The sequence below is a fragment of the Mus caroli genome, unplaced genomic scaffold, assembly GCF_978045245.1.
Source record: "Mus caroli unplaced genomic scaffold, Mus_caroli_1 scaffold_13, whole genome shotgun sequence".
NCBI lineage: Eukaryota > Metazoa > Chordata > Mammalia > Rodentia > Muridae > Mus > Mus caroli.
In genome coordinates this window covers 74,007,973-74,033,685 of record NW_028227268.1, presented here as the reverse complement: position 1 = coordinate 74,033,685, position 25,713 = coordinate 74,007,973, and the positions used below count along the sequence as shown (strand labels likewise).

Below are 25,713 nucleotides of genomic sequence, written 5' to 3'. Positions count from 1 at the left end.
TGGCTGTTCAGTGCTCTCTTCCTGGAGGGTGTGAAAGGGTTGGGTTTGTTTTTTTTGTAATGAAACACTTACAAGGAGAAGCTAGAAGGCGTCATCTAAGGGGACAGGTGTGGTATACCATTTTTTTCTCCTCAGGGTCTGATGGAGGGTCAGAGGGGTTTTGAAAGATCAGTTAGCCAGCTGGTGGCTCAGTGGGTAAAAAGCATTTGCCCCACAGGCCTGGAGACCTGAAATCAAATCCCTGGACCCATGTAAAGGAGGCAGGAGAGAATCAACCCCACAACATTGTTCTCTGACATTCACACGTGTGCTATGGCACAACTACCCATCTCACACATGTGCTATGGCACAACTATCCACCTCCTTCCCCCAAACAAAACACATACACAAGTAATAACAACAGCAATGATAAATACAAAAATTAAAAAATGAATTAGATGGCACTGAACATGTGCCTGTTACAATTTGGCAAAAGTAAAGACAAGAATTAGATTAGCTAGATGAGCCTGGACACGATCCAAAAAACACCAGAGGAAAGCTTGCTGGAGTAGAGTGACATGTGGTCCGTGTGTCCCATCTGGCTCACTTGTAAGAGAGGGCTGCTGAAGAGTCATCTCAAGCCCTTTCCTGAGGCATTCTGGGAAGGCCAGCTTCAACTGTGATGTGCATATGAGAGAACATCATTATTAGACATTGTGATTCCCTCATTTGTGAAGCCTAGATTTAAAATGGTGTGTGTGTGCACTTACATGTGAGGATGCATTTGTTGGTCATGAAACCAGAAAGGGGATCATGAAAGGGGAAGTGCTCTTATGGCCAGTGGGAAATAGAGATGGTAGTGGAATACACACAATACAAAAGCAGAAATTGGAACTAACTGGGGAAAGGGAGGGAACTGGCTGTGGGGAAGGGGTCATGGGAATGGCAATGGGGGAGGGGAATGGATGAAAATAAAGTTTAATGACATATGTGTTGGGATTCAGACCCAGGACAAGGGGCTTCCAGGTTCTCCCAGCATTCCTTAGTCCCTACCTGTTATGGGACCTGGCTGGCATACCTGCCCTCTGCCTTGAACTTTCCAGCTGAGGGGCTGGGCTTCCCCTATCCCTACCCCTGAAGCTCTTCCCTATATAATGTAGACATTTTGGTCTCTCTTTCCCCATCTCTCTCCCTGCATGTGGACTCTCTCTCTTTCTCTTCCCCCTTCTCCTCTGTCTCATTCCCCACGAGGGTCTACAAGGTCAAAGAAGGATCAAAAAGGGAACTGGAAACCAAATGATGGTGAATCACATAATATCCAAATGAATGTACTACGGCTGAGGTAGGCCTGATGGAAATGTATAGCTTTAAATGACCGTATTAAAAATACAAGAGTGGGGGAGGGTATGGGGGACTTTTGAGATAGCATTTGAAATGTAAATTAAGAAAATACCTAATTTTAAAAAAATACAAGAAAAGGTGAACTTGGTAAAGAGCCCTGATGCTTTAAAAGGGTTCAGTACCCCCCCGCCACGTCCCCACCACACAGTTTACAAATTTGAAGACAGAAAAACAAAATCAGTCTGAGAGGAAGTGGAGAAATAAGGATCAGAGCAGGACAGAAAAGATTGGCAAAAATCAATGGAATGAAAAACAGAAATAAAAACGAAAGCAACATAACTGGCTGGTCCTACGTAAGTTGTAGGAGAAATTTTATTGTAGATAAAAGGGAGATTGTAGTCAGAGGCAGAGACATCTGGGAGAGTCCAGAGTGGTAAGACCATACTGTGCTGAATGTAAGAGAGCAGGGAGAAGCATCCAGGTGTAGCAACCAGGAGGCCTAAAGGTGCAAAGAGAGAGGGTAACCAAAAGAGTTGAATTATTTAGGGAAGAGTGGCCCAGCCCCCTAAGCTTGAGAGTTGGTGGTGGGGTCATGGGGCAGAGGGTGATAGTGGGTGGTGGGGTAGTATGCCAGCCCAGTAACAGGCAGGACTGAGGGATTCAGGGAAAACCTGGTGGTCAGATCCACTTTGAAATGTTAACATACCAGCCTTTTGGTTGATAATAAGGAGCTGATTCTACTTCCTGCTGACATTGGTGCTGATTGGTAGGTTGGGGATGAGGGTGGGGCAAAGAAGCTGGAATGCTGACCAAATCCAGGAAGAGAAGGTTGTTTCACTTCCCGACCAGGCCCAGAAGGACCATCTGAGACAAAGAAAGTGCAAGTAGCGTTTTCTAGCAGTCTGTGAGACTGGACCACCTTGTGCTAGCTGCTTTGAAGCTTTGAAGCTGTCTGGGTGCAGAGTTTTTTAAGGGGGTACCTGGAGCTGGCACTGGAGCAGTCTGTAATTGATTTTAAATCTTCTAGGACAGGTAGACTAGGGAGAGAGGGTAAATTTAAGAAGTTTGGGAGAACTTTTTTTATCTAGGTGTACATTTGAAACTTTTAGACCCACAGTTCTGGTAGTTGGGGAGGGAGTCCCAAGACCAGGGGAAAGGGGAGAGTCACCGCCCTTATGAATAGGCAGTAGGCAGGAAAACTTAGGATGCTTGTTGACAGGAGTACTTATCTGGAGTCCATTTGACCTGCAAGAGCTGGATTCAAGTTGACGCCCTGAAGCTTACAAGACATTTTCTAAGTTTATAAGAAGAGATTTAAAAGTTACCACTGTTTATAATCTGTACTGAAATCAACACTGTAGACTTTGAGTCTACAGTAGACTTTGAGTCATAGTCATAGTAAAAACTTGGGGACTCAGAAAAGTTTTAGTTTAAAAGCACTCTTTGTCCAGAAGGATGGGTGTATGCAGATTGGACTATTCAGCTTATTAATACGTTTCAAGCACTATGGGAGGGCAGATATTCATCTATTCTAACCTTCTAAACTATGTACATCCCAGGCACAGGCCCTGCATCACTCGCAGTCTTTGAGACTCACTGGGGATTGCTCTGCTCCATGTGGGTCCTCAGGGTGAAACCCTTGGTGACCTGCATGTCATGTTTCCTACAGGCTCATGGCCAGCCTCTGGGATCAGAAGTCCTGCATTCACTAACCAACCGGATAAGGGAAAACAATGTTTACATAAGATAGAGACCAGAGATGGTTGGCCCTGCCGTCATCAGGACCATAACCAGATGTCTGAGCATGGAAATCTGCATCTGGATACACAGAACACAAAACCATCCTCTAACACTAAACTTTTGAAGTCTTCGTTGTACTGACTGGTTTTGTGTGTCAACTTGACACAAGCTAGAGTCATCAAAGAGGAAGGCGCCTCAGTTGAGGAAATGCCTTCATAAGATTCATCTGTAAGGCGTTTTCTTAATTGGTGTTCAATAGGGGAAGGTGTTACCATGCTAACATTCCTTCTAGGCTCTGCCAACAGTTACTCAACAACAGCCAGGTAGGCCTGGCTTGCTATAAAAGGACTGTTTGGCCTCTCTCTCTGCCCTCTTTCTCTCTCTGATCCTTTCCTCTCTTTCTAACACCTTTCTCCCTTTCTCTCCTTCCACCTCCCCCTCTCCCTTCACGTGTTCCCAGCTGCCCTATTCCCTTCTCTCTCTTTCTGTTTCTACCTCTCTCTTTGTTCTTCTCTGTCCCCTCTCTTTCTCTGCCTCTACTCCCTTCTCACCCCCCTTCTCATGCTCCCAAATAAACTTTGTTCTATAATAGACCCATTCATATGGCTGGGTCCCCTGGATGAGGGGAGGGATGCCTCAGCATGGGACCAGTTGAGGCACCTCCTCACACCGCACCATACCACACTCTACAAAACATCATTGGCTTTACAAAACATATTGGTGCTGAGACTCGGATTTACAAACTCCCAGGTTCACAGTTCCCACCACATGGACTTTCCAGCCATTGGATTGCTAGACCTCTTCATCCAAACACCTGCAAACTGGTAAGTTCCCCCCACTATTCCCCTCCACACACTAGTCAGTGTAAAAGGCCCCTAGTCCCAAGGGAGAGCTGTTGAGCTCACAGCTGTCCTCCGGTGTCCTTGAGGATGGAAGTATTCACAGTCCACATGACTAGCCCTTCTCACTTCACTGACTCCTCATCTTAGGACCTATTCCCTTGGGTAATCTCTCTCTCTCTCTCTCTCTCTCTCTCTCTCTCTCTCTCTCTCTCTCTCTCTCTCTCTCTCTCTCTCTCTCTCTCTCTCTCTCTCCTGGAGATGGTTTCTCTCTATCTTTCTCTTTCTGGTTGTTTGAAAATCCTAGGCCTGGGTAAGCCATTCTCCCTTGGGCACTGACCCAAAGCTCACTCGTAGTTGCTGCATGAGGACCTGGTAATCTAGTTTAACTGCTCAATGGCTCTCAGTTATTACATTTATCCTTGGGTTGGTGCCAGTGATAGATTAACTTCTACTTTCACTCACTGGGTATGTCTTTGCCATTACTTCCAGGCTCCCCACTGGGACCCTGGTCTTAAAGGTTTCCAAATTCACATACTAAATTTTGCCCTAATACCCACTAGATAATAACTCAAAATGGCCACTTAATGGCACTTTTTAATAAAACTCTCAGCAGTGATCTGAAAAATGGAAGGTTTCCTATGCACAAGCTTTTCCCCACCTTCGCTCCAAATTGCTTTATTCCTTCATCTAGCTAGCTTACTCTCTGCTCCCTTCTCTCTGCTCCCTGTTCCCTGCTCCTTCAAGTCTTAAAACAATCTTCAGATTTTGTTTTGGACTTAACTCTCTACCACACTGCTGCTGCCAGCCATTTGTCTTGAACTTCTACTTCCTGGAAATATTTTTTAATATATATATTTTTTTTCTTGGATACTTTCTTTATTTACATACCAAATGTTTTCCCCTTTCCAGGTCTCCCCTTTGGAAACCCCATATCCCACCACCCCCTACCTCAGTGAGTGTGCTCCCCCACCTATCCACTACTGTTCTCCCACCTTGGCATTCCCCTATAAAGCGGCATTGAACACCCTCAGGTCAAGGGTCTCTCCTCCCACTGATATCCAACAAGGCCATCTTCTGCCACATATGTGGCCAGCACCATGGGTCCATCCATCCATGTGTATTGTTTGGTTGGTGGTCCAGTTCCTGGGAGCTCCTGGTGTCTGGCCAGTTGACACTGTTGCTCCTTCCATGGGGCTGCAAACCCCCTCAGCTCCTTCGGTCCTTTCTCCATATCCTTCATCCAGGACCCCCGAGCTGAGTCCAGTGGTTGGCTGCAAGCATCTGCCTCTGTATTTGTCAGGTGCTGGCAGAGCCTCTCAGGAGACAGCCATATCAGGCTTCCATCATCAAGCACTTCCCTGTATCCACAATAACATCCAGGATTGGTAGCTGTATATGGGATGGATCTTCCTGGGAAATTTTTATCTCTGATTTCTTTGCATTCTGTTCCACGCCAGCCCTATGACAGCTGTGGTGTGAGAAGGGATCCCTGTGTACACAAGCAGCCGAGCCACACCATGCCACAGCCTCAGACCTGCTGTACATCTCTCAGACCAAGCCACCTACCTGTGGTGACAGGGAGAGATCTCCTCACATGCACATAATGCCCTGTCCTCCAGACAAAACATGTCTATTTGTCTTTGTATATTTGTCTCTCTGCTGATACATAGACACACTTCTATAGTCAAATTATCATTCCATTCTAAGGTATAACAAACATGTGACTTTCTACCACAGGCTTTAAAGCAGAACACTGGGTGCAGGGGGAAGGGTTGTTCCTATAAGCAACAGAGGGAGCTGAGAGCCAGGACTGCAGGGGGGCTGTGGTTCCTAGGGGAGTGGGGAGGAGCTAGGAGAGAGCAGGGGAAAAGGGAGCCAGTGTCTTTAGTACAGAGACTCAGATCAGATCGGGCATAGAAATTTGTCCATGTGGTGGGGGGTACTAACGGGCATAGTAGCAGGTTCCAGGAGCCATAGAGAAACCTACGGAGCTCCAAGTGGGAGGAAGCAAGGAAGGGTCCCAGACTGCTGCAGATGGCCCTGCAGCTCCTGCAGTAGAGGAGGAGATGGGAGAGACTAGGAGAAAAGGGAGATGTCCACGTGGGTGTAGAAGGTCAGAGGTATTAGCAGGCTGCAGGACCAAGAGAGGTGTCCCACGTGGAGGGGACAGCAGGTGAAAGCAGCCTTTAGAGAGCCTCTCAGACTCTAGAGCTTGGAATCAACTTTTGTGAGTGGCAGAAGCCAGCAGAAACAAACGATGTATACATACCTTAGGAGAGTCTGACCAGCAGGTTGGTCCAGAGCAGCCCGGTTCCCTCTTCTCCACTTTATCCTGTACAGGCTGCTTGCTCCGGCTTTTGAGGTCCTCACCATTGTGGCCCACATGCTCTGCCTTGGGTTTTCACTACTTTCTGAAGAGCCCACTTTGTACAAATCCCAACATGACCACGGTGGTCATGATAACTGTAGACATCTCAGCCATTATGGCGGTTCCATTGGACAGTGCTGTGAAGTGATGAGAATCCCGCAGAAACAGTGAGGCAGCTGTTGAATTTGGGTCCTTTTGGGCGGGGCCGGGGGGTGGTGGTGGTGGGAGGATTGTCAGCCACAGTAGACCACGCCTCTCAGCCCGCCTAGCAGCACGAGGGCACATGGCTATTTGTACAGTTACCTGCACATTTCTCCTTTTGCATACAGATATGTAACATATTACACGAGATAGCATACATGTCACCGTATACCAGGCTGTAAGACAATTTCATCCAACTGTAAGCAAATGCATGCTAGCAACTTAAGTAGGCTTGGCTTGGCTGTACTATTCCATAGATTACACAGATGAAAGTTATTTTTATACTATTTGCAACTGACTAAGGACGGACTGGTGAGTTTTTGGGAAGCATTCATATAAATTAGCAACAGTATCGAAAGAAGACAGCTTAAGGAAGGAGAGGTTAATTGAGCGCCTGATGTGAGAGAAGCCACAGAAGCCTGGGCAGAGTGGCTTAGTCCCTGGTGTGGCAGGCAGATCTGTGTGGCAGACTGTTAACATCTTTGTGGACCAGAAATTAGAAAGAGTGGGGACAGAACCAGTGGCTGGCTTGTCACCTTCAAAGAGCCATCCCTGATGACTTCCTTCTACCAGCTAGGAACCACCTCTAAAAGGACCCAGAGCCTCCTGAAATGACAGCAGCGGCGGGGAAGGGTGCAGCAAGCATTCAAAGTAGGAGACCATGCATGGGGGAGGTTTCTGTATTAAGCCATAGCAACAATAAAGAACGGCTGGGGAGAGCTCTAAAAAGGGCAGACGGGAAGGTCAGGTGTTCAAGGTCATCCTGGTGCCAGTAACAACTGGGCTGTGTAAGATCCCCTCCCTCCAAATCCAAACCCAAACCAAACAACCCAAAATACAACTAAGGAAAAAACGAAAAACCCAAAGCAAACACACTCAAAGCCAGATCCCTTTCTTACTCGCAGGCCTGGTTCTTGCTTCCTGGCTCTCTGCTGCCCCCATGTGGCTGTTTGCTTTCATAATAGGTGAGACTACTGTGAGCCTCTGAATTCCAATACAATCCTTCACTATGGCCATCTAATGAACTTGTCCTAGGTAAAGTGCCGTGAACAAGTCTTCCTCGTCCATGGGACAACATCACCCCATTTCCCACATCAGTAAGTGACAGGTCTGTTTGGTTGCAGGTTACTGCACGGGAGTTACTTTCAAGGCCTAGCTTTCGATAACTTGGTCATTCTGTCCGTCCGTCCGTCTGTCAGAAACTCCTGCTGACCCTTCTAAAAAATTCCCATTCCCAACTTCTTCACAACTGCCACTTCCCACCGGACACCAGCACTTGTCACTGTTACTGTGCATGGGTGGCAATGTTCCCTAACGGGGTTAACCTAATTTAGTTCTGTTGTGTATGCCAGCACCTCTGGAATTCCTTGTTTGGCTTTCCCATCATTGCATAGCCTGTTCCTATCCCAGGATATTGACTCTATATTTGTAAGAATGAAAAATTTATTATGAAAGACCTTCATCAGAAACCCCACCCCCATCACCACCCAGTGTTATAAAATGTAATGCGGAGATGGGCAGGGGTACCTGGTGGGCCCATGCCAAGGTGCCCCCCTGAGAAATCATGCCTTGAAACAGACCTGATATAAGGGAGGTCTATTTGGAAAAGAGAGGGGGAGAGAGGACAGACTGGAGAGAGGAAGAGAGGAAGGGGTAGAGCAGACAGACAGGAGCAGAACCCTAAGGTCAGTGAAGAGGGAACACGGGAGGACAGAAAGAAGGACCAAAAGAGAGAAAGAGAGGCCAGCCATGAACAAACATATGGGAGGAGAGACAGGGAACGGGGAGGGGGAGAAGGAGATGGGAGAGGAGAAGGAGAGGGAGAGAGATTGAGAACTGGAGTTGCAAGCAGTCTTTTTTTGTACGCTACTGGTGTGCAACCCACATCTGGCAGCAGATAATTGTGGCAGGTGGTGATGTAAGCCACTGGTAAGTCCCTGGGAGGAGCCTAGCAGTATCACCTGTAATCTAACACCCGGTTCTATTACATAGCTATATCTTACATTGCTACGGAATTTAGTTGATACAAATTTAATGTTTTCATTGGTATGAAATTTTTATTCATATAAAATTAGGATTAGTATTGTCAATCTTACATAGGCACAGCTTGTATTCATATTAATTGAGTTGTGTTTTCATTGCTGGGGCATATTTGGATTGGAGATTTACTGCAACACAGTCCTGCTTTCCTTCTGGTCCCCTGTAATTCTCTCATGTCCAGTCCCATTGGCCATCACGTGTTCTCCCAACATTGAAAACAGACAACAGCTTCAAGGCCTTGACCGTCTAGTGTTACATCACACAGAGGGCTTTTCCCAGACATGTTCACGCCATCTCCAGTCCTCACTGAACACTCCCCTCACACCCTATTTAAAGATGAGTTTTTCTTCCACTCTGCATCTCTTTTCTGCCTTGTGTGGCCTGGCAAGCAATACCAGTATATGGTATGTTCTATCTACATAATTTTGCTGACTTCTGGTCCTCACTAGAACTTATGTTTCCTGATGCTGCTTTTGAATACTGTACAGATCCTAGGCTTTTAACGAAGTGACTGTTAAGTTCTCAGCAAATATTCTTTGGCTGAATAATATTTATATTATCCAGAACAACCTTGTGAAAATTTTTGGCCTCCGGGGCCAGCGTAGCCTAGGAGCGGCCGGTGAGGAGCCGCCGCCATCTCGTCGCTCGAGCTCTGGAGCGACCATGGTCGCTCAGGCTCCGGCCGCGGGGCCTCCGCGCTCCCTGTGAAGGGTCGGAAGATGCGCCGGAAGTAGCAGCCGTCTGCTGGGCGAGCGGGAGACGGACCGGATACCCCCGGGGGACCCTCTCGGATCACCGCGCTTCTCCTGCGGGCCTCTAGGCCAATGTGCAATACCAACATGTCTGTGTCTACCGAGGGTGCTGCAAGCACCTCACAGATTCCAGCTTCGGAACAAGAAACTCTGGTTAGACCAAAACCATTGCTTTTGAAGTTGTTAAAGTCCGTTGGAGCACAAAATGATACTTACACTATGAAAGAGATTATATTTTATATTGGCCAGTATATTATGACTAAGAGGTTATATGACGAGAAGCAGCAGCACATTGTGTATTGTTCAAATGATCTCCTAGGAGATGTGTTTGGAGTCCCGAGTTTCTCTGTGAAGGAGCACAGGAAAATATATGCAATGATCTACAGAAATTTAGTGGCTGTAAGTCAGCAAGACTCTGGCACATCACTGAGAGAGAGCAGATGTCAGCCTGAAGGTGGGAGTGACCTGAAGGACGCTGTGCAAGCGCCACCAGAAGAGAAACCTTCATCTTCTGATTTAGTTTCTAGACGGTCTACCTCATCTAGAAGGAGATCCATTAGTGAGACAGAAGAGAACACAGGTGAGCTACCTGGTGAACGGCACCGGAAGCGCCGCAGGTCCCTGTCCTTTGATCCGAGCCTGGGTCTGTGTGAGCTGAGGGAGATATGCTGTGACGGTGGCGGTGGCAGCAGCAGTAGCAGCAGCAGCAGCAGCGAGTCCACAGAGACGCCCTCGCATCAGGATCTTGACGATGGCGTAAGTGAGCATTCTGGTGATTGCCTGGATCAGGATTCAGTTTCTGATCAGTTTAGTGTGGAATTTGAAGTTGAGTCTCCCGACTCGGAAGATTACAGCCTGAGTGACGAAGGGCACGAGCTCTCAGACGAGGATGATGAGGTCTATCGGGTCACAGTCTATCAGACAGGAGAGAGCGATACAGACTCTTTTGAGGGAGATCCTGAGATTTCCTTAGCTGACTATTGGAAATGTACCTCATGCAGTGAAATGAATCCTCCCCTTCCATCACACTGCAAAAGGTGCTGGACCCTTCGTGAGAACTGGCTTCCAGAAGATAAGGGGAAAGAGAAAGTGGAAATCTCTGAAAAAGCCAAACTGGAAAACTCAGCTCAGGCAGAAGAAGGCTTGGATGTGCCTGATGGCAAAAAGCTGACAGAGAATGATGCTAAGGAGCCATGTGCTGAGGAGGACAGCGAGGAGAAGGCCGAACAGACGCCCCTGTCCCAGGAGAGTGACGACTATTCCAGCAGCATTGTTTATAGCAGCCAAGAAAGCGTGAAAGAGTTGAGGGAGGAAACGCAGGACAAAGAGGAGAGTGTGGAATCTAGCTTCTCCCTGAATGCTGTCGAACCATGTGTGATCTGCCAGGGGCGGCCTAAAAATGGCTGCATTGTCCACGGCAAGACTGGACACCTCATGTCGTGTTTCACGTGTGCAAAGAAGCTAAAAAAAAGAAACAAGCCCTGCCCAGTGTGCAGACAGCCAATCCAAATGATTGTACTAACTTACTTCAACTAGCTAACAAAAATAGAATTTTATATTTCTAACTATATAACCCCCAAATTAGACAACATGGGTATTATTTTTATACATTAAAGCCAGAAAACTGTCTTAGTCCACATAAAATTCACTTATAATTTATCCTGGAGAATAAATAAGGTGAATGTTTTCTTCCTTTTAGGGAAATTTCACTTGATTATTTTATATTTGTGTTTTAAGTAATTTGCATTGGCTGTTTATATTTTCCTTATATTTTAAATAATCTCCACTTGGGAGGATTTTGGAAGTGTATGTGAGAAGTCCTTTCCGTCTCCTGCGGATGATGGTGGGCCTTCCTCATCAGGGGCTACATAAGTACTTGATGTCTGGGGTTTCTTGTTGTTGTTGTTGTTAATAATAAGAACATTTAATTTATTTAGTGTCTTTCATGTAAAGAGTTAAAGACTATGTGAAGGATTGTATATTTAAGTTATTGAAGTTCTGAAACTCTGTAGCAATCTAAAATGTGTGAGTTGTGGGCTGCAGAGAAGACTCAGCCACTAAAGGCACCTGCTGTGTACACCCACTGACACATATTTGATCCTTGGAACCCCCAGAAAGAGGGAGCCAGTTCCACAAAGTTGTCCCCTGATCTCCAAATGGTGTGCACGCACGCACGAGCACACCACACGCACACACAGTTTTAAAGGCATGAATTGTATCTGGTGATATGTAAGTGAAAACACTCACCTTATTTTCCAGCATTTTCAGCTTTTTGTCATAGGGGTGTGGCACAAGTGTTGCAGTTTGTCCCAGGTTGAAGAGCCTGAGGCCGGTAGAAGCGCCTTTTTGCCTCAGCTCCGTGGTTCCTGGTGGTTGCCCGTGTTTCAGGCCTGTACTCAGGCTAGGTTTAGAAAGCAGCCCATTCAGAAAGACGGAGTCAGAACATGGATAAAGTGAGCTCATTCTAAGATGACTCCTCCATCCATGTAGATTCATCTCCTGAGTCATACAGGCATCTTCCCTTTGATTGAAGGGTCACGTCTAAGTATAGAAACAAACCTGTAAGCTAGAGGGAGCAAAGGATAGTTTGTATTAATGTTGCGTTAAAGCATCAGAGACAAGAACACTCCTCCCACATGACAGCATTTAAATAGGAGGCAGTGCGGCAGCCTGGGCAGCTTCAGTCCCGATTTACAATATAGTACCTTGTGTATTATTAGTTCTTAAATGTTTATTTAGGAATGGCATTGATGTTATTTATTTGCAAATAAATGGTTTATTGAAAAAAAATTTTTGTCTCGGCTCACATGTTTCAACTCTGTGTGCTGGGTGTTTAGGCGGTGGTTTTGTTTTGCTTCCTTTGGATGAGAGAGCATTAAGAAGCTGCTTCATCCCCACACTGTTCTTGGGAGAAAACATATTCTGTGTCCCATATCAGCACTTTTTTTTGTTTTGTTTTGGTTTTTTTTGTTGCTGTTCTTTTTGTTTTGTTTTGTTTTTCAGAGACAGGGTTTCTCTGTGTAGCCTGGCTGTCCTGGAACTCACTCTGTAGACCAGGCTGGCCTCGAACTCAGAAATCCACCTGCCTGTGCCTCCCGAGTGCTGGGATTAAAGGCATGCACCACCACCGCCCAGCACTTTTCTTGATCCCCACTTTCACTGTCTTCGTTTGTGCCTTCCTACTGCACACAATACTTCAACTCAGGGACCCACGGATGGTCTCACAGACAGAGAGAAATTCGGTAAGGAAACATCAATAAGACATTAAGAAGGGCTGGAGAGATGGCTTAGTGGTTTAGAGCACTGGGTGCTCTTCTAGAAGTCCTGAGTTCAAATCCCAGCAACCACATAGTGGCTCACAACCATCTGTAATGGGATCTGATGCCCTCTTCTGGTGTGTCTGAAGACAATGACAGTGTACTCATATACATAAATAAATAAATAAATAAATAAATAAGACAAGAAAGAATGGGAAATGACTCACTTTCTCCTTTCCTCCAACAACAGTAGAACAGACAATAGGAGGAAAGGGATGTGCCAGTTCACAAATAGAAACTGAAAAACGAACCATCAGCTTGGCATAGAAACTGTGAAGTTAGGATGGGATAACTGGGAAGTGACTCTCAGTTATCTTTGGTTGGGTGTCCTGAAGAAAACCTACCTTTAGAGGGAGTTCTAGCATTAAAATAACCATTTCCCTCTTCCCCTGCTTGCTCTTACTAGGAGAGGGACAGGGAAGAACTACTCCCTGTGACCCAAACTCCCTCCTTAGTCTTCACTGACCCAGAGAGAGGGAATAGGGAATACAGCGTTCATACTCACGAATGTCTGGGATTCATCCCATACCCTGTGGCCTATTTCTGTCTGGTCAGGAGGTTTGCTTTGTAGGTCTACACCCATTATGGCTGCCATCCCTCATAGGGTAAGCGTGGAGGACCAGAGTGCACATCTTTTGTGCCCGCCATCCTTCTCTAGTCTTGCTCCATTGTGTTTCACCCCAAAAGTGTCCCAGAATTTACAATAAACTTTATGGTCAAAGTTTTAATTTTTTTGACATGTTCCACACATGTAAGTCTACCTTCTCACTGACCAATCCTGTCTGGGAAGACTAATGTTTTACCCTGTGACCTCTACTTCCCCAGAGCAGAGATTCCTCCAGGCTTATGCGAGGGCCGGAGTATGGGACAAGGGTGACTGTGAAAGGTTAAACATCTGCTCTCATGGAATTGCACAACAAATATACAGTGTTTGACAGTGTGAAATGGTCGCAACAAGCCCCACTTCTTACAATGTATATATGCTAAGAAAAATAAAATACTTTTATAACTAATGTTAGTGTCCCTGATTGCAAACTTAGAAAATTATGAACAAATAATGGAGAGGGAAAAAAATGCATCAGAGTACAGGAAAACTGAAGAATCAGGATCCATAGGAGTTGATATACGTGGCCCAGTTTACACACACTTAATGGGGGATGGGGAGATGGCTCAGCAGGTAAGTGCACTGGTTGCTCTTCTGGAAAACCTGGATTTAGTTGCCAACATCCACATGGAAGCTTTTTATTCTCTCTTTCATTACCTTTCCTCCAGTTTCCCCTCCCTCTACTTATCCCAGTACCTCCCCCCACCTCCCCTTTCCCCAAGATCAACTCCTCTTTTTCCCTTTAAAAAACAAACCAACAGAATAACAACAACAAAACCAGCCCTGCCCCCGACCTCCCCAGGGATATCCATCAAATGTGGCCCAACAAGATGCAATAAGACTGGGCACAAACCCTGATATCATGGCTGCACATGGCAACCCAGTAGGAGGAAATCGGTCCCAACTGCACTGTTTCACTCACTGTTGGAAGTCTCACAAGAGCACCAAGCTACATGACCACAAGCTATATGAAGAGGACTTAGCTCAGACCCATACAGGGTCGGTGTTTGTCACTTTTATTTCTCTGAGTCCTTTTGAGCCTTGCTTAGTTGATTGGTAGGCTGAGTCCTCATAGTGTTCTTGACCTCTCTGGCATCTACAATCCTCCCTACCTGTCTTCTACAGTGTTGCAGGATATTTGATCATGCTGTGAATCTTAGCACACACCTTTAATCCCGCTAGCTGGAATACAGGCACAACTTTAATCCCAAACAACGAAGGTAAAGTTTGTAGAAGGAAGCAGCCATGTTTGAAAGTCATGTCTTACTGAGTGGCAGAGAAAGTGATGAATCAGAGAAAGATTTGACAGAATAGTATATGCCCAGCTCTCATGAGGAGAGAGAGAGAGAGAGAGAGAGAGAGAGAGAGAGAGAGAGAGAGAGAGAGAGAGAGAGAGAGAAGTTTTACCAGGAGAGTTTTATAGAGACAGGTTGAAGAGAGAACAAGCTAGACCAAGGTAAAGAAGTAACTGAAGAGCCCAGAGTAATTCCAGACGTTGGTCTGCTGCCCCCATCTCAGTGCATGTCCCCAAGCACTACATTCTTTTCAGCTGCAGTAAAACCACCTGGCCTGCCTTAGCCCCATAAACGTTGAGGTAAGACTGATGTCTTAGAATAGCCCTGACCCTGCACAAACATCCTGCTACCCGCTACACCCTGGGCCTGAGAACTGACCCCTAATTTATGAAATCCTTCTTTATTATCCCCTGAACATCTATCTGCCTATGGGCTTGTGCTTCCAAAGGAGACTGTCCCTGACCTTCAAGGTTGCTTTGTGAGCTCCTGAGCCTGACTGTGACCCTGTCCAGTTAGAATTGTTTCCCAGATGTGAATAAAGTTGCCTTTGGTTTGTTTCTGACTTTGGTGGTCTTCTTCATTATTTGCGTACCCCATGACCCCGACGAGAATGAGCCAGAGAATGAGGAGCCAGAAGATTAGAACAGATTGCTAGAATTAGTTTTAAGTCAAGCAGAACAATTTAGGAGCATCAGAGAGTACGGGGGCGGGGGTGGGTGGGGAGGGAGTGGGGAAGAAGCACACTGAATTAGTCAGCAAGGACTGAAGTTGGAGTCAGAACAGCTGAGTTGCAATCAGCCAGCCAGAGATCAGAAAGAACAAGAAAGGGTGAGCTTATTCAGCAGCAAGTTTCAGAGGCTGAAAACATTCTAGGCCTAGGTAAGATTGTATGGAAGCTAGAAGCTTCCAGGACCAGGCTCAGGTTTAGCAGATGGAGGCAATAAGCCTCAGAGATGGCAATACTTTTACACTGAAGGGTCCCCTGGCTCCACCTAGTGTTTGGCTGTGGGCTTTGCAGCTACTGCCATAAGTTACTGGTTGATGCCTCTCTGATGACAGTTGGGCTCGGTACCAATCAATGAGCATAGCAGAATATGATTAGAAATCATTTCATTGACCTCCCTCCCACACTCCTGTCGTGTTTGGTTCTATCCTGGGCCTCTGGACTGTCCTGCCTCTGGTTCCTGGCCATCCAGGCAGTGTCGGACGTAGGCTCCCTCTTGAGGCATGGACCAGTCATGGTTGGCCACTCTCACCACCATCACTGCATCAGTACGTCTTGCAGGCAGGACAGATTGTAGCCAACACCTTTCTTAAGTATAGGCCTACATGCAGGCAAAACACCCAAACACATAACAAGACAATCATATTTTTTGTATAATAAATGACCTGAACTCAGAATCTCCCTCATGACCCGGTATGTTGATTGCCTAGCACCTGTAGTGCAGTCTCTCTCTCTCTCTCTCTCTCTATCTCTTTCTCTCTCTCTGTGTCTCTCTCTGTCTCTCTCTCTCTCTCTGTGTGTGTGTGTGTTTTGTGATCTACTAAGGCTAAGCTAGACATTTCAAGAGAGCAGGGAGTGCATCTCTCCTGTTCCCTCTTCCTGTTGGCCTCCACTTTCTTTCCAAGTAGCCTCCTCAACCCTGTTTTCAAAAACCTTCATTTTTGCAGACAGAAACAAACCCATGATGTTCTCCTTTCTGAGTCTGTTTATTTTTATAGCTTTCAATTTATAAGACACATTGTCCAGTTAATTGAGTTGTATGCCTGGACAAAAGGAAGTTTCTTGTGACCCCAAATTCCCCAAATGTCTGGGGGATAGTAGCTGATCAATAGATATCTGCCAATTGAAAACCTGATTTGGAATTAAGTTATCAGCTCATGGTAAATCTTTGTACAGCCTTTCCAGATCCTGGGTTTAAGACTCATGGTAGATCTTTGTGTAGCATATCCAGGTGCTGGGTGCTGCAAACATAATAGCAGCAAACTGGCTTTTGTTCAGTGTCTTAGTTAGGGTTTCTATTTCTGCACAAACACCATGACCAAGAAGCAAGCTGTGGAGGAAAGGGTTTATTCAGCTTACACTTCCACATTGCTGTTCATCACCAAAGGAGGTCAGGACTGGAAGCAGGTCAGGAAGCAGGAGCTGATGCAGAGGCCATGGAAGGATGCTATCTCCTGGCTTGCTTAGCTTGATTTCTTACAGAACCCAAGACTGCCAGCCCAGGGATGGCATCACCCACAATAGGAGAGGCCACCCTAGATCATTGAGATCTAATTGAGAAAAATACCTTACAGCTGGATCTCATGAAGTCATTTCCTCAAGGGAGGCTCTTTTCTTTGTGATAACTCCAGCTTGTGGCAAGTTGATACACAAAACCAACCAGTACATCCAGGCAAGGCAGTGGAAACATAGTATATGCCCTAAAAGATCAGAAAAAAGGAACACCCCCAAATCACTATGACTTAGGTGAAAGTTAGAAAAATATTTTTAATGCTGTTTTTTTTTAAAGAGAAACTATTTATTTTAAAATTGAAAAAAGTATTCAAGGCTGTGCTGAACTTCTAATCCTCCTGCCTCCACCTCTCAAGTGCTAGGATTATAGTATGTACTACTCTACCCAGGGTTTTGTGTATACCAGGCAGGTCCTTAATCAACTGAGCTATGTGCTCAGCCCAATCTTTTTCTTATGCATGCTAGGTTGGCTTTGAACTTGCAGTGCAACTGAGGATGATACTAAGCTTTTGAGCATTCTGATTCCACTGAATGAGTTCCAGATTGATAGACATTTGTCACCAAACCCAGTTTAAATCAGAACATCTTTCAAAATTTCGTTTTTATTTACTGATAGAGTCTCAATAATCCATAGAATCAAGCAACTCTTTGCCCCAGAAGTATCTGGGACTACAAATCCTCACCTTCACGTACAGGTATCCAAAACTTGTTAGCAATAATTCATATTTTCTTGGAAGAGGGATGAATTAATTCTACATGTTAATGCTTATGGATGAATAGTTCTGGTTGGTACATGATATGTATGGGTTGATGCTTGCAAATTACGAGGGAGATGTAATGTGCATGAGTTTAAACAAGAACACTTTCTGGAAGAAGAGTATCTGGTCAGATTAAAATTTTGACAAGGCAGATGTTTGGGGGTAAGAAGAGAAGAGGAGCCAGAAAGATATTTAGTACTATAAACACTAAAATCAGTTTGCTGGCTTGGGCTCCACCTAACAGGCATCAGCAAGAGATCATCAGCAAAGTAAGTTACACACGCCCACACAATGGAAATTCTGGCAGCTACAAGGACACACGGCTTCTATTTTCACAAATCCTTGGAGATCTCCTTTGGCAATTAGGGTTCCCAGGGAAGGAAGTTCCCCAGTAAGGTTCTTTGAAATAGGCATGTTCACTACAAAATGCCTGTTTTGAGAATTTAACTCAGCTGGCTGTCTAGCCTGTCCCCATGGCAGCACTATGCTTTTGTCTCTGTCTCTGCCTTCTCTGTTTCTCTCCATCTCTCTCTCTCTGTCTGTCTGTTTGTTCCATCTGTGTTCTCTCTGTCTCTCTGTCTGTCTCTCTGTCTCTGTCTCTGTCTCTCTTGGATTGAATTCAGCATCCCCCACACGCTAAACAGATATTCTTCCATCTCACCCATCCCGATTCTTAAGAATTGTATTTATTAATGCTGTTGTTCTCCATGAGCAGAGCCTGAGACTGAGCAAGCAGCTTCCTGGGGCAAAACTTCCAGAACTTAGTTTAAAACCCTCCCTCCTGCCACTCCTCCCCCACTGCTCTCTGCTTTCAAAAAGATCATTGGAATTTCAGGAAAAAATAATTTTATTACAAATGGGGACCAATAACTGATGCCTAGCTCAGCAAAATGGATGTGAGCCCGATTTATAGTCATAATGTAAATGACATTGAATAAAAGTTCAAATTTTGCTGAGGTCTTCTACTTCAAGGGGGAAGCAGGTTAGTCTATACAGTCAAAAGTACGAGGCAAGAGACCTGCAGTGAGTGTCTAAATGATTGGGGTTATCTTAAGCATTATGTTCAGATTCAGCCTCAAGCAAAGCAAAAATAACAAGAACAATTAGAAACAGAAGTGATAGACAGTCACATTTTTTGCTATAGGACTGTGTGCATCTATTATAGGACCGTGTGCATCCATCATTATATGATCATGTGCATCCATTACTCCCATGTGTATCTTCTAGGTCCCACATACAGAATAAGAAAATAAACCAGTCTTTACCCTATTTCTCTTGAGTAGTGCAATGTGCCATTTTTATTCCTTGAAGCAACCTTAATAAGGTTTCACAGTACAAAGATGAGAAATCTCTAAAAAGAATTCTAGAATCTTGCTTTCTGCCATCTGGAAGATTTTTCATTTTTGCCATTAATGGTAAGCTGTACAATATAAATAACAGAACAGTGGTAGCATTATAAACAAGTAATGTGCAAGACCATTATGTAAATTAGAGAAAATGGTAATATAGGCCTCGGCGCCTGGAACTTAAGAGACTCTGTGAACATCAGTGAGAAGGGTTAAGTCTTCTGGGAAAGAAAACACTCCAGTTTTAAGTGATAAACGATATCATCTCAATGCCCTGGTACTGCAGCGCTTGAGTTAACAGAGCTTTCCCTTCCTCTATAATGTACTTAGAAAGAAATCTGCAAAAGACTGAGGGGGAGGGGGGAGGAATCCATTTATCATAAGAGATACAGTTAGTACTGGTTTAGGGTTTATAAATTTCTGTCCAAGATAGCAGGTGTCAAGCACCTCATTGTTTATGATTAAACTGTGTGATTAAACACAGATGGGAAATTATTTACTGGCCATAACACAGCTATGATAAGACAGAGTCCAACTCCAGAGCTCAGGGCTGGCTGCCAACCCTGCATCGGTCCAGCCCTTTCTGCAGTGCTCCTATCACATCACGATTCCTCAAGCTATAAATGAGGGGGTTGAGCATAGGAGTAAGGACTGTGTAGAAGATAGACACCATCTTGTCCTGGCTTGGGGTCCGGTATCCTCTTGGTCTCAGGTAGATGAACATGGCTGCTCCATAGAAGAAAGAGACAGCTATCATGTGGGAGGAACAGGTGGCCAGAGCCTTTTTCTGGGATTTAGCAGAGTGCATATGGAGTACAGTTCCTAGGATGCGTGTATAGGAGGCTACAATGATGGAGAAGGGAAAACAGCAGCATGAAGATACAGCAAACAAACACTACCTTCTCAAATAGGGATGTGTCCACACAGGCCAGCTTCAGCAAGGAGAGCATCTCACAGAAGAAGTGGTCCACCTCCCTCAAGCTACAATAGGGGAAGGTCATTACCACTACCATCTGCACCAGGCCATCTGCTATCCCAAAGGCCCAAGAGCTCCCAATGATCTGCAGACAGACCTTCTGATTCATGAGGACAGGATAGCGAAGTGGGTAGCTAATGGCCACATAGCGATCATAAGCCATGAGTCCCAGCAAGAGCCCCTCAGACCCCACAAGACAGACAAAGAGGCCAATTTGTATGCCACAACCTATGAAGGAGATGGACTTCTTGCCAGACAGGAAGTTGACTGCCATCTTTGGCACATTGGTACAGACCAACATGATGTCCATGAGGGAGAGCTGACTGAGAAAGAAGTACATGGGGGTGTGGAGTCTGGGGTCAGTGCAGATGAGGAGGATGAGGAGGGCATTCCCAAACAATGCTGCTGTGAAGACCAGCATGACCACAGAGAAAAGAAGAAGATCTCTTGGGCTGTAGGAAAAGATGCCCAAGAGGATAAAGTCATCTGTGGATGACTGGTTCAACCACATGGCCATGCTCAGCTGCTGTACCGGGTCATCTGAAACATAGACAAAGACATATTAACCCATCCTAACACTGAAATTCAACACAGATACTCAGTGAAGGAACTTCTACCAAAATAATTTCATTTCTCTTGAATCTTATCCCAGACTGAAACTTGCATTTGGAATGAAAAATAAATACAATTGCATTTCTTTCTGGTGTTATGAATGTAACTCACTAAGCTGCAATTTTATCTCACTTTCTGGAAAGAGCAATCTCTCCCCCCCCCTTTCATTAAAAAAAGAAAAATGTGGGACGAGAGGGTGAGAGAAAGAGACTAGGAGGGGAAGCTGGGATTGGGATATAAGGTAAATTAATAAATTAATCAAGAAAACAAAGAAAAACTCAGCAACAAGCCCTTGATAGAGGAAGAGGATATGCTAATATATAGATAGAAAGGAGGAAAATGAACCAAATACTGGTAATAGGAATTTTTTAAAAAGGGAAAATGTCTGTGTGTATGTGGGAGCATGTGTTAGGGGGTGGGAGCAGGAAAAAGTCCAGCACTCACCTTTTGTCTGGTTTCCTGTAGAAAAAACAACACAGAAAATGAACACAGATACCCCATGCAGGAACTTCTACTAAAATAATTTCATTGTCCTTTTCCTGTGCTTGTACTTACTAGGTGAAAGAGGACAGGAAGAAGCTGCTCTTCGAAGATCTGATCTCTTTCCCCAGCTGCACCAAACTCTCAGCCAGGCTGTGGGTGTTCATACCATCCTGGGAACTCTAATCAGTGTGTCTCAAATAAACAGCATCTTCTCATGAGGAGAAAGTTGAGAAAATAATAAATATTTGACGTGGTAGATATACCATTTTCCACAATCTGATCTTTATATATTGTGTATGTTAAATATTATACTCAGATCCACAAATATGTATAATTATTATGCATCAAAGCAAAGGAATAGAGGAGGAGAAATTAGACTGAGTTAGTGAGATGGTAGTGATGGGTCAGAACCAGCATCTAAGAACTAAAGACCATTTACTGATGGCTGCCTGCCCATGGCCCCCTAACATGTTTCTCACCTGCCTTGCAGAACTGCCTCCTCTTGTCCATGTAGAAGCTTAATACAAAGACTGAGTAAAAAAGTCTTATGAGAGCAAACAAATGCCCGCTTTGGAACCAGAGTCCCCGAGCTTGCAATTAAAGCCACTCAGAGGAAACTTGGAGACAATAGCAGGGGCAGAGCCAGTGGGCACAGATAGAAGAAAGCTACCCAGAGTTTCTACCCTCTGGGCCAGCCAGAGCTCAGGAATATAGAAATTTAAGGTTGGTTTCTTTATGTTCTATCACCTTATCTTTGTGATCCCCAGGAGCCATGATAGAACCTCTACTGTGCCTGTCCCTTCAGATCCTCTCTGCAACTGCAGTCCAAACTTGTTTTTCCATAACAAAGTCAGCCTGTGTCTACTAGTAGTTAACCATAATACGTACAGAACTTCGTGAGATATCATGCTTGAATATACTGTGAGCACTGGCTAGGAGTGGCGGTCTCCAGCACTTGGGAAGCTGAGGGAGGAGGACAGAAAGTTCAAGGCTAACCTGAGGTACTTAGTTACTATCTATTTCTGTGAGGAGACATTATGACCAAGACAACTCTTTTTTTTTTATTAGATATTTTCTTTATTTACATTTCAAATATTATCCCCTTTCCTAGTTTCCACTCCAAAAATCCCCTATCCCCTCTCCCCCACCCTGTTCCCCAACACACCTACTCCCATTCCTGGTCCTGGCATTCCCCTATATTGGGGACCAAGCCTTCACAGGACCAAGGGCCTCTCCTCTCATTGATGACTGACTAGTCCATCCTCTGCTACATATATAGCTAAAGTCACAAGTTCCACCACGTGTTTTCTTTGATTAGTGGTATAGTTCCAAGGAGCTCTGAGGGTACTGGTTAGTTCATATTGATGTTCCTTCTATGGGGCAACAGTCCCCTTCAGCTCCTTGGGTATTTCTCTGGCTCCTTCATTGGGGACCTTGTGCTCTGTCCAATGGATGACTATGAGCATCCACTTCTGTATTTTCTAGGCACTGGCAGAGCCTCACAGGAGACAGCTATATCAGGCTCTTGTCAGCAGGCTCTTGTTGGCATCTGCCTAGTGTCTGGGCTTGGTGGATGTTTATGGGGCAGATCCCCAAGTGGGACAGTTTCTAGATGTTCATTCCTTCAGTCTCTGCTCTGAACTTGGTCTCTGTAACTCCTTCCATGGATATTTTGTTCCCCATTCTAAGAAGGAACAAAGTATCCACACTTCGGTCTTACTTCTTCTTGAGTTTCATGTGTTTTTTAAATTGAATCTTGGGTAATCTAAGTATTGTAATCAGTGAGTGCATGTTATGTGTGTTCTTTTGTGATTGGGTTACCTCACTCAGGATGATAACCTCCAGATTCATCCATTTACCTAAGAATTTCATAAATTCATTCTTTTTAATAGCTGAGTAGTACTCCATTGTGTAAATGTACCACATTTTCTGTATTCACTCTTGTGTTGAGGGACATCTGGGTTCTTTCCAGCTTCTGGCTGTTATAAATCGAGCTGCTATGAACATAATGGAGCATGTGTCCTTATTACAAGTTGGGACATCTTCTGAGTATATGCTCAGGAGAGGTATTGCTGGATCATCCAGTAGTACTATGTCCAATTTTCTGAGGAACCAAGAACTGATTTCCAGAGTGGTTGTACCAGCTTGCAATCCCACCATCAATGGAGGAGTGTTCCTCTTTCTCTACATCCTCACCAGGAAAGATCCTGACAGAATGTAAAATTTCACAGAAGCCCTGAAATTGGCAAAATAGTTTTCATTGTTAGCAGAACTAGCTTCACTGATTTAGAAAAATAGAGGTGCACAATGCTCTGGCCACTCCTTGAACCCGTGTGTCTGCCAGTGTTTTGACTGTTCCTTGAATTCATGTGTGTGCCCACTGATGAAACCCATTGCCAGGTGTTTGTGATATTGGTTGCTGGGGAAGAGTCGGAAAATCTCCCCAGCAACCACAGCCGAGCCAATCTGGAGTTGCTACACCTGCACAGACTCTTTCCTTGTACCCCTCCCATACCCATTTTTTGAGAATAGGCATTGTTTAGATCTGGAAATCCCCTACTCCCCCCTTCCCCTTTCCCCACTGAGGGCCTATAAAAACTGGGACCCCTTTCCCCTCGAGGTAGACTCCTTTACCCCTGCGTGGGATATGAGTTGTCCCCAGAACTCTGGCTTTCCCCGAATAAAGCCTCATGTGGTTTGCATCAAGCTTGGTCTCTCATGAGTTCTTTGGGGTCCTCTATTATCCCGAGGCCTGAGCTCGGGACTCCTCTTGGGGTCTTTCACTGTCACCTGAATTTTTGATCCTAGCCATTCTGACTGGTGCAGGTAGAATCTCAAGGTTGTTTTGATTTGCATTTCCCTGATGATTAAGGATGTTGAACATTTTTTTCAGGTGCTTCTAAGCCATTTGGTATTCCTCAGTTGAGAATTCTTTGTTTAGCTCTGTACCTCATTTTTAAAAATAGGTTTATTTGATTTTTCTGGAGTCCAGCTTCTTGAGTTCTTTATATATATTGGATATTAGTCCCCTATCAGATTAAGGATTGGTAAAGATCCTTTCCCAATCTCTTGGTGGATGACCAAGGCAACTCTTATAAATGAAAGCATTTAATTGAGGGCTGGCTTACAGTTTCAGAGGCTTAGTCTATTATTATGACAGAGAATATGGCAGCAAGAAGGAATGGTGCTGGAGAAAGAGCTGAGAGCTACATCCTGATCCAAAAGCAGAGAGAGAGAGAGAGAGAGAGAGAGAGAGAGGAGAGAGAGAGCAACGAGCGCCTGATTCTGAGGTGGGCTTTGGAAACTTCAAAGTCCACCTTCAGTGACACACTTCTTCCATCAAGGCCACACCTAGTCCTTCTAATCCCTATCAAGTAGTAACACTTCTTGGTGATTAAGCAACCAAGTACATGACACTATGAGGCCAATCTCCTTCGAACTACTGCAGGTACATAACAAGACTCTGAGGGAACAAAGGAAAAGAAAAGAAGGCAAAAAGGTGGGTATTGAACCCAAGCCTGGCCCTGAGGGATTTATAAACTACAGGAAAGAGAAGAACTGCAGCTATACTCACAAAACAATGTGTAGTATCTGTCCTTCACGTTAGAAGGGCCATTTCCAGATTATATATCACTACCTTCTGCACTTTCCATTTCAGAGAAGTTTTCTCCTGTTTTCTAGAGACAAGAAGGGTGACTTTGGAAGAGGTGGAAAGGCAAATGCATTGGTGTCAAGAGCTGTGGGGAGAGGATGTGTGAGTTCAACACCTTGAGAGAAGATGACAGTGGGATCTTAAACAGATTGAAGAACAGAGCACTGCACACAGAATGATGAAAAAGAGGAGGAAAGAAACAAGACACCAGTCAGAGCAGCATGAGAGGAGGGATGAACATCTCCTGTATCCCAATCTACTTCCTGGTAACCCAAGAGAACCTCTGACTGTTCATCATACAGAACTGGGAACAGAACACCAAACAGACCTGAACCTTTGTCTCTGTAGGGATACTTAGAGGCTCCATACCCACATGGAACTTATGGGCACAGTGGCTTCTGTCTCTTCAAAGGAGGAATTAAAGCCACATGGAAGTATGGTGCAGATAAAAATGAGGAAAAGCAGAGTCTGCAGACACCCCCAAGGTCCCCAGAGGACTCTCCATGGGATCTTAGGACCTCTGGTGAGTGAAACACAACTTCTGCCAGGAGACAGGTTCGAACACCAGATATCTGGGCACCTTCCCTCCAAGAGGAGAGCTTGCCTGCCGAGAGTATTCTGACCACTGAAACTCAGGAGAGACATAGTCTCCCAGGTCTGCTGATACAGGCTAACACAATCACCTGAGGAACAAGCTCTAACCAGAGACAAATAAAACAACTAACTCCAGAGATTACTAGATGGCAAAAGGCAAACATAATAATCTTACTAACAGAAACCAAGACCACTCACCATCATCAGAACACAGCACTTCCACCCCACCTGGGCACCCCAACACACCCAAAAAGCTAGACCCGGATTTAAAAGCATATCTCATGATGATGGTAGAGGACATCAAGAAGGACTTTAATAACTCACTTAAAGAAATACAGGAGAACACTGCAAAATAGGTAGAAGGCCGTAAAGAGGAAGCACAAATATCCCTTCAAGAATTGCAGGAAAACATGACCAAACAGGTGATGGAATGGAATAAACCATCCAAGACCTAAAAAGGGAAGTAGACACAATAAAGAAAACCCAAAGTGAGGCAACGCTGGAGATAGAAACCCTAGGAAAGAAATCTGGAACCATAGATGCGAGCATCAGCAACAGAATACAAGAGATGGAAGAG

At 45.0% G+C, this 25,713-nt stretch overlaps 2 pseudogenes; one reads left to right on the top strand and one right to left on the bottom strand.

The window, feature by feature from the left end:
* Window positions 1-9,046: 9,046 nt before the first annotated feature.
* Window positions 9,047-11,585, top strand: LOC110304469 (E3 ubiquitin-protein ligase Mdm2 pseudogene; annotated as a pseudogene).
* A 7,778-nt stretch (window positions 11,586-19,363) lies between these two features.
* On the bottom strand, window positions 19,364-20,312 carry LOC110288310 (olfactory receptor 2V2-like; annotated as a pseudogene).
* Between the last annotated feature and the right edge of the window lie 5,401 nt (window positions 20,313-25,713).